We start from the raw sequence: 7,876 nt of genomic DNA on the forward strand, positions 1-7,876 counted from the left end.
CTGTACGGTCTCACCATATTCTCTGTGTCAGTGCTCAAATGACGATGTGACAGACAGACGTACATAAAGGAAACACACGATTTTGACGATCTTGTGAGTGTCCTACATAGTGAAATGGCCCCAGATTTACTCAAGGTGAGGCCCACAATGAACCACAGAAGCCTATTAACACTAGAGGTCTCTGGAGTGCCTTTATATGCTGGTTAGAGGCGACCACATTCAAACTGGCTGTAGGAGATAGTAGGGACACAGCCACTGTCCCTCTATGGCCGTCACTCCTTTGTATTATTCCTCCACCTCCCGGTAACAAATTTCAGTCGGAATTACTTTTCTTTCGTCCAAGTTTCATTCTTTTAAATCAAACCCTTTGTCTATCTCTTCTTTTGTACCTTCCTCCTGTTTCCATGGTTACCTCTCTCTCTGCTCTGTACACTATCTATCTCTTCCTCCGTTTCCCTCTCTGTCTCTCTCACTCTGTTCTTATCTTTCTCATTTTGCTTTCATCTCTGCCTCCCTTCCTCCTGCTTTATCCCACACCCTCCTCACTCCGGCTTTTATCTCTCTTCACTTTCATCTGTCTTTCACCTTTCTCTCCCCTTCAAGCCTGCCATTCCATCATGCTGGTTTTTGGTTCTTACTTATAGAGAGAAAGTTTTATCGGTTTCCCTGTCAATTCTGCATTTTTAATCATTTCCAATTTATCCAAACCGCTTTCAATGCCATTGAGTCATGCATTAAATTGTCTTGGGCAGAATGTGTGAGTGTGTGTGACTGTGAGATGGAAACCATAGGTGCAGGAGGCTGTAGTCTTTTACTATCATAAAGAAAGAGGAATGATTTCTGTCATGATATCTGGAGATTAACTGGCTGCTGTGGTTTTGTCTTTCAGCAGAGCAGTACTGGATTTTTTTCCTCCACATGTTATTTTCCCATTTCCACATCAACAGCTACAGTACATTAACAAATTTACAAACCAGCGCTTATGATTTTATTATTTTTAATTTAGAAGTGGACTGCATTCGTGCCTATCTGACTTCAATCCCATTGAGACAGAAGCCGTTGAGGAGGTAGTGCTCCTCGACATGGGGCTGCCTCCTGTAAGGTAGCCTGTCATTTCTCTGCAGTGATGAAGATGTTCTTGTGAAGCACAAATGCCTCCCTCTACGCACCTCAGTTGGGAGATAATCGTATTCACACGCAGCTGTGGTTGGTTTAATGCACCACCACATCATGTGTCACCATGTGATACTGCACACTGAACTGACATCGCTTAACCACAAACAGAGACTGGGACACAGTGGCTCTTCACAACATGCCCCATTGATATTTAAGAGGACAATCGTCACTATGGAACATATGTATGTGTGTTGGCCAATTCACTGTAGGGTTGTCATCCGGTGGTATACATGGGGTGGAGGGGGGGGGGGGAGTGTGTCTTCAAGTCAGTGACAAACTCATTCCAAGAGACACTGCATGTGGTGTGGGAGGAAGTTTTGTTCTGCAGCTTTGACTGAAACTAACCTCCCTCCCCTCTCCCTCGCCTTCCCCTTCCCCTTAAAGTACCACAACTATTCAGAAAAGAGAATAAAGAAAACCTGAATAGAGGAAGAGAAAAAAAAATGGGGTCCCTAGGCGAGAAAGAAAAGAAAAACAATGAAAGAAAACAGAATGAAAAGCAGCCAAAGAAAAAAGGAAGGAGAGAAAGAAGGACAGAGAGAGGGAGGGGAGACAGAAAAAGATACAGAGCGAAAGGAGCATAAAGCAAGGAGAGAAAAGCATAGCAAAAAAAAAAAAAAGAAAAAAAAGACTGAAAGCTCTGAAAGACAGGAACATTTCAGTGGAAATAAATTCTAAGTAGAAAATGAGGGGAGCAATATATTGGAAAGGAAAAGGAACTGGCCAAAATGGTTTGAAAAATCAATAATTATCGTACAGCTTTGAAAAAATACTAAAGATAAAGCTATTCTGATTTGTGTTGATTGAACATTTACACTAAATTAGACTGGCAGCATCCCTCGTTTTTCAATGATAATAAGAAATGACAACCAATATATACAGAAGTGCTTTGACTATTTTTATGAAACTGTTCATTTTATGTCAAACAGAGAACCAAAAAGATTTTGGCCATTTCAATTGACGACATAATTTCACCTCCCTGTGTTTTACCTCACATTCCTCATCATCAGTTTGTCTGCCACAACTCTGTTGTTATTATCATTACTAATGCAAGGTGTATTCTCATCAGTGAGAAGGGATACGTGGTTTGTGCTATTTATGATGTAGAAATAATTAAAAGGTAAGAAAATTACATGATGTTGGCATCTGTTCTGTTAAGAACACAGTGCATAGGTTATGTTGTACATATACATAATGTAATATCATTGGATTATTTGAATTGTATTTTTGTAACATCACAGTGTTTTAAAAAGACAACAATCACACTGTTGAGTAAAATTTATTAATTAAGTTGTTTTCATGACAAATAGGGAAGAATAATTCTTTCTACAGCTTTATGTCTCTAACAATGTACAGCTGGTCAGAGATGACTTCAATGTTTAAAGAAACAGAAAGACATCATGCGAGATATAAAGAGCAAGATGAGAGTGTTGACTGTCATTTAGATTAAATATGATGCTACAGCCAGCAGCTTATTAGCTTAGCCTTGCAGAAAGACTGGGAACAAGGAGAAACAGCTAGTAAACATAACAAAATCCACCTACCAGCACCTCTAAAGCTCATTAACTAAAAAAAAGCTACATCTTGTTTAATTAATTCATAAAAAACAACGTGTTAAAAAAGTCAGGTTGCAGTTTTTACAGGGGACAACATGCCTCCAGGAAGTTAAAGTAGTCTGGCAAATACGAATAAGTGTCGTTCCCAAAGCTATTTCTTTAATTCAACATTTAAAGCCATCCCTTTATTGACACATACGTAGATTTCCATTAAAAAAAATACATTTTCTGTTTTCCATGAAAAATTCTGTAAATTCTCAGGTTAAACCAACAGCCATTTATTCTTATGCTGATACAAAAGGATGTATCTTATATTCAGTAACACATTATTCTTATATTTTCCTAAGATGTCCTAGAAAGAACCGTACAATTAGGTACTAAGTGATCAGCGGGTACATCGTTTCTAAATGCTAAGCTAACACAACCTTGAGACTTTTATTCAGAGGATAGCAGGTGAGCTACACATGCAAAATATTAAATATAACAAATGAAGAATAAATTATTATTCACGGGGGTTTAAATGGAGAAAATTCTCTCTTCGAAAAATCACTTGGATGTCAATAATAAACTCAACATAACTAAGAGCACTAACCAACAAAGTTTTTCCTATAATTAGTACCAGACTACAAAGGTCTTTCCAAGAAACTTTCAAGACATTATTAGAAAATAGTGGGGTAAAATAAAGCAAAATAAAGCATTACTTTATTTTCCTTTATTCTCTCACAGCAAGTAGACTATTTCTAAAATATTCAGTCTGCAGAAACAAATAATGGAGCTGAAAAGATGATGTTTATGATGTGCTTTTGAGAAACTGTTGCACATCTCACTTATGCCCTCATTAACTTTCATTTAAGTGATTGCGACTGAGGTAGGAACAGCTTAGTTTTTAGCTTATGTGGCCTGCAGGAGGTTAACTCTGTCCACTGGCACCAGTGATGTTATGATCAAGAATCTGATACTGGCTATCAGCAATACAATCTGTAATTGAAAACACTGACCTTCCAGCTTTACTCTAGCAAAGATGCATGTGGTATACAATAATAATTGTGTTAGCCAATATGAAAGATCATGTAATGAGTCGCCGCAGCTACATGTATCTTCACCACAGTTTAGGTATAATCTACATTTTAATCAAACATCACCCTAAATGAGTTGTAAGAATGTTAGAGCTGAAATAGGAGCTTCTTTTCACTTTGTTTACATAGAAGCTATTTGAAGTCAATCCATATTGGGGTACAATATACAGTATAACAGAAACAGAAACATAGGAGCACTTCCCTAAACTTAAATTCATCAAAATTTGAATTCACAATTTATTCATATTTCATCTTCACACATTCTTTAAATTGGCATATTATCAATTTTGGGGTCCAGAGCAAAATATGTCCACCAAAATATAAAGTCAAGTCATTCCAAAAATATATCACATATTTTAAGATAAAGAGGCCCATATTATTACTGCACTATGTTGCTATAGCCTGGGCATAGCAATAGCACAGCCAGTACCATTACATCCAGTTAAGTAATGCAAGGCGTGGCCAGTTTGTTACAGACAATCACTACTGGACCTCCACAGATGAGTTCTGAAGGCTTTTTTTTTAATACTTTTTTTTTTTGATTCATGCTTATTTAACACTGTCATGCAGATCTTACAGATTTTTGAAGGCATCTTCATGCAGCGAAAACGAGCCTCATTCCAAAGGATCTACACAGGGCACTGTATTAAACTCAGTTATTGTCACTTCATGGCCTAGGAAATATTTCAACATTATCTTAGTCCAAAAATCCATTTGAAAAACTGATAAACCTTGGCATTAAGAGATAAACCTATGAAACAACAGTCACTGATTTTACATGCACATATGACTCACTTAATGCACAGGCTAAGGTAATAGTTTGATGAAGGCATTTACATGGTTCCCAGAAGACTGACTTCCTCAGTAAGTGTTATGGATGTGTGTTAACCTGCTCCCGAATAGGAATTAGGGTCAGAACAGTAAAACTGAGAAATTTGATGATTGTTATTTTTTTTAATGAATTTCTTTATATGTATTCTGTATTTTGATTTATTAATTTGTAGAATAACCTAATGCAAGTGTGCTTACAGTGTTATTTGTACCACAAATGCTGTTTCACTGTAAAAATCAGTTTCCACCCCGTTGCTACCTAAACTGCTCCTGTTTCAAACACATCACATTGCATCCGCTATATTCTGTTACCTTTGTAGTACATGCATAGATGAATGGATACATACCAAGAATAATTTGAAAGACTGACAAGTAGGCCTCTGTTTAATATATATAAACAAGATAACCTGTAGCTAAAATTTTACATGTCAGTTGCAATAGGCAGTGTTTATAACTTAATCTATTAATATATAACTTAATCTTAAAGAAGTTAGCGCATGTAAATGTGCGGGTATGTTTATGTACATCTTCAAGTTCCTTTGCTACGCAGTTGTCTGATTTTGGAGATCACAGTGAAACTTCATGGAGCTTCCTCTGCTGCTGTACTGTCTTCTGCTTCCAAGCTAATACTACTATTGTAACTGAGCTGTTATTTGAATAGAGGTAACTTGCCTGCTCTCTAAAATACGGCTTTTAATGCTCCTCAGCCCACTCTAATCATTCATTTTTATTCCAACTGTCTGGACATTGGTCATTGCACAATTACAATCAAGCAATCTCTAATTGTGTGAAAATCAAGAAAATCTTGGCTACATTTCAAATTCTTTGAGTTGGTGACTTTGCTCTAGCCTGTTTCCTAGAAATTATCTCTATATAATAATAGTTTATATACAAATGAAATACATTTTAAAAGAATCATGATGCCAACTGAGTTACATGATGGGCTAATGTTTTTAATAACTATATCTGGCAAGCTGAAAAATGTTCATGGAGAATTTATCTGCAAAATTTTCATTGGCAACTTACTTAGTTTGCTTTCCTTACAATATCCACTTGTAGAAACTAAACCATGATTGCTTTAGACATTCATAGCACTTAATTAAGGTTAGTGAAAGATTGTGGCCTCGGTTAAATATTGAAAAAAATACTGAAAAAAAAGTGACTTGAAGCACAAGATAGAATGGGACTAGCCTTTCATTGACATCATGATCTTTCCCTAACCAAAGTGCTGTTGTTTGCTAAACCACACACCAGATACAAACCCATGTCTTTATGTCCACCCTCCATCCTCCATCCTTTTCTACACTCAGAAAACCTTTGCCAGAGATCCAAGCAGTAAATGTGTTTCCTTACAAACTTAATTTTTAGGGGACAGGGGTGCTTGGTTACCACTAACTACCAACCCACGTTCAAAGTTTCTGACTTTGGAGATCTTGCTCAGTTGTCGCTGTGCTTTATACAATGAGCCAGATCCATGTGATGCACTTGCTTCTGAAGAGTAAGCTATTTTTAAAAAGAAAATGTACCTATTAAACCAGCTTTAAGTGGAGCTCAAGTTGCTAAACTGAAAGCTGCAAATGGGTGATGTACAAAAGAAAGATTTTTCAAACCATGGTTTCAAGGCAACAAATTAAACAAGTCTTTCAATTATGAATCCAGCCCTTTATTTAGGGTACATGTAACATGCTGAGTTACCAGTTTATGAGGTACACTTAATGCAATTCAGTGGTTCTGCAAGAAATGTCATCTATGCAAAACCTAAAATGTTTTTGTTGACATCACCCAGTAGCTAATGTTAACAGAATTACCAACTCCAGTTCTAACAAATGAACCAATTTATTACACCACTTTACAAAAACTTTACGCAACTTTGATCAGGTGAAGAAAAATAACTTGGCCCATCATCTGTCACATACCCTGTCTCCTAGAAATGATATCCATATACTACTAAACTGTCTTTACACTAAGTGGATATTGTACTGCAAGATTGGATAATTCCATGGAATAAAAATACCTTATCTGTGAACATTTTAATAATACATTCAGTATCAACTAATTTGCAATCTGCCAAATATTAACTCAAATTAACAGCACATCCTCATTATGTTGATAGAATAGAATTTCCTACAAAACTTATTTACTGATGCAAATTAGTCATACATAAAAATAAAGGCATCAGGGTTGGTCTGTTTGACTTTAAGACACCATACAGCAATATGGATGACAGGGTTAACGCTAGTAACGGCACAATGGAGAACTGGACAGGAGTGAATGGTTCCTCCAGTACACTGTGTGTCACAGTCTGCTGGTGTAAGAGACTCAAAATTGTGCCCTTGTCTATTTATTGCATCAAGAAGTTCAACTGCTAGACAGCATTGACATGGATTAAATCTGGTTTACATCTCTAGGACTATTCAATTCAGCTGATTAATGGGCAGCCACAGAGGTAACTAACTGCTCGACCTACCTCTACTTTACTCAAGCTAAGCAGCACCTTGTCTTTGTACAGTACAATACAGTACATTTCCCTTGGCAACTGGAGTTGTGTTATATGACATAAATGATTATTTCTGTATTTGTATGGTGAGAGCTTGTGTGTGTAATGGCAAAGAAGCAGTGAAGACCTAGCGATGATGAAAGGAGGTATTTATATTATTTTACTAAAGAGTTGGGCCTTTAAAGAGTGTTGGTTGAACAATTCTGACTCTTCTCTTATACAGTGACAATCTTGACTTTGACCTGATGCAAGACCAAATTACCATGAGGGTTCATATTGTTCTGTGAGTGGAGGGGAACTGACATTATCTTCGGTAACAGTTTGGCAGAAGGTGGAGTCTGCTTCACATGCAGTACCTGAAGATCTTATTGCAACATCTTCACCTGACAACTCAGACAACACAGATGAGAGTGTATAGCTTTATTGGGGTACCCTTAACACTTTTCACACATGTAGTCAACTTTCATCTAGAGGCAGTTGATTCAATGTTAAAAGATCTTTTAATCTAGGTTCTTTTTGTTGATCATGTGCACAGTGCTGCCTCACATATATCCATACAAGGTGTGTTACTTGTTGGACAGGTGGTGACTACCTTCTTGCAGTAATGTGCAAAATAACGTGAGGTCCAGTTGTTAAGCATCACTTTCAGTTTATAACAACTAAATCTACTCTGAAATGATCAGGGGACAAATGACCTTCTTGTTTGTATGCACAGGCCTTAAGTATTGCAGGGTAGGAAT

This window comes from Seriola dumerili, unplaced genomic scaffold, assembly GCF_002260705.1.
Source record: "Seriola dumerili isolate Sdu_G_001 unplaced genomic scaffold, Sdu_1.0 BDQW01000219.1, whole genome shotgun sequence".
Taxonomy (NCBI): domain Eukaryota; kingdom Metazoa; phylum Chordata; class Actinopteri; order Carangiformes; family Carangidae; genus Seriola; species Seriola dumerili.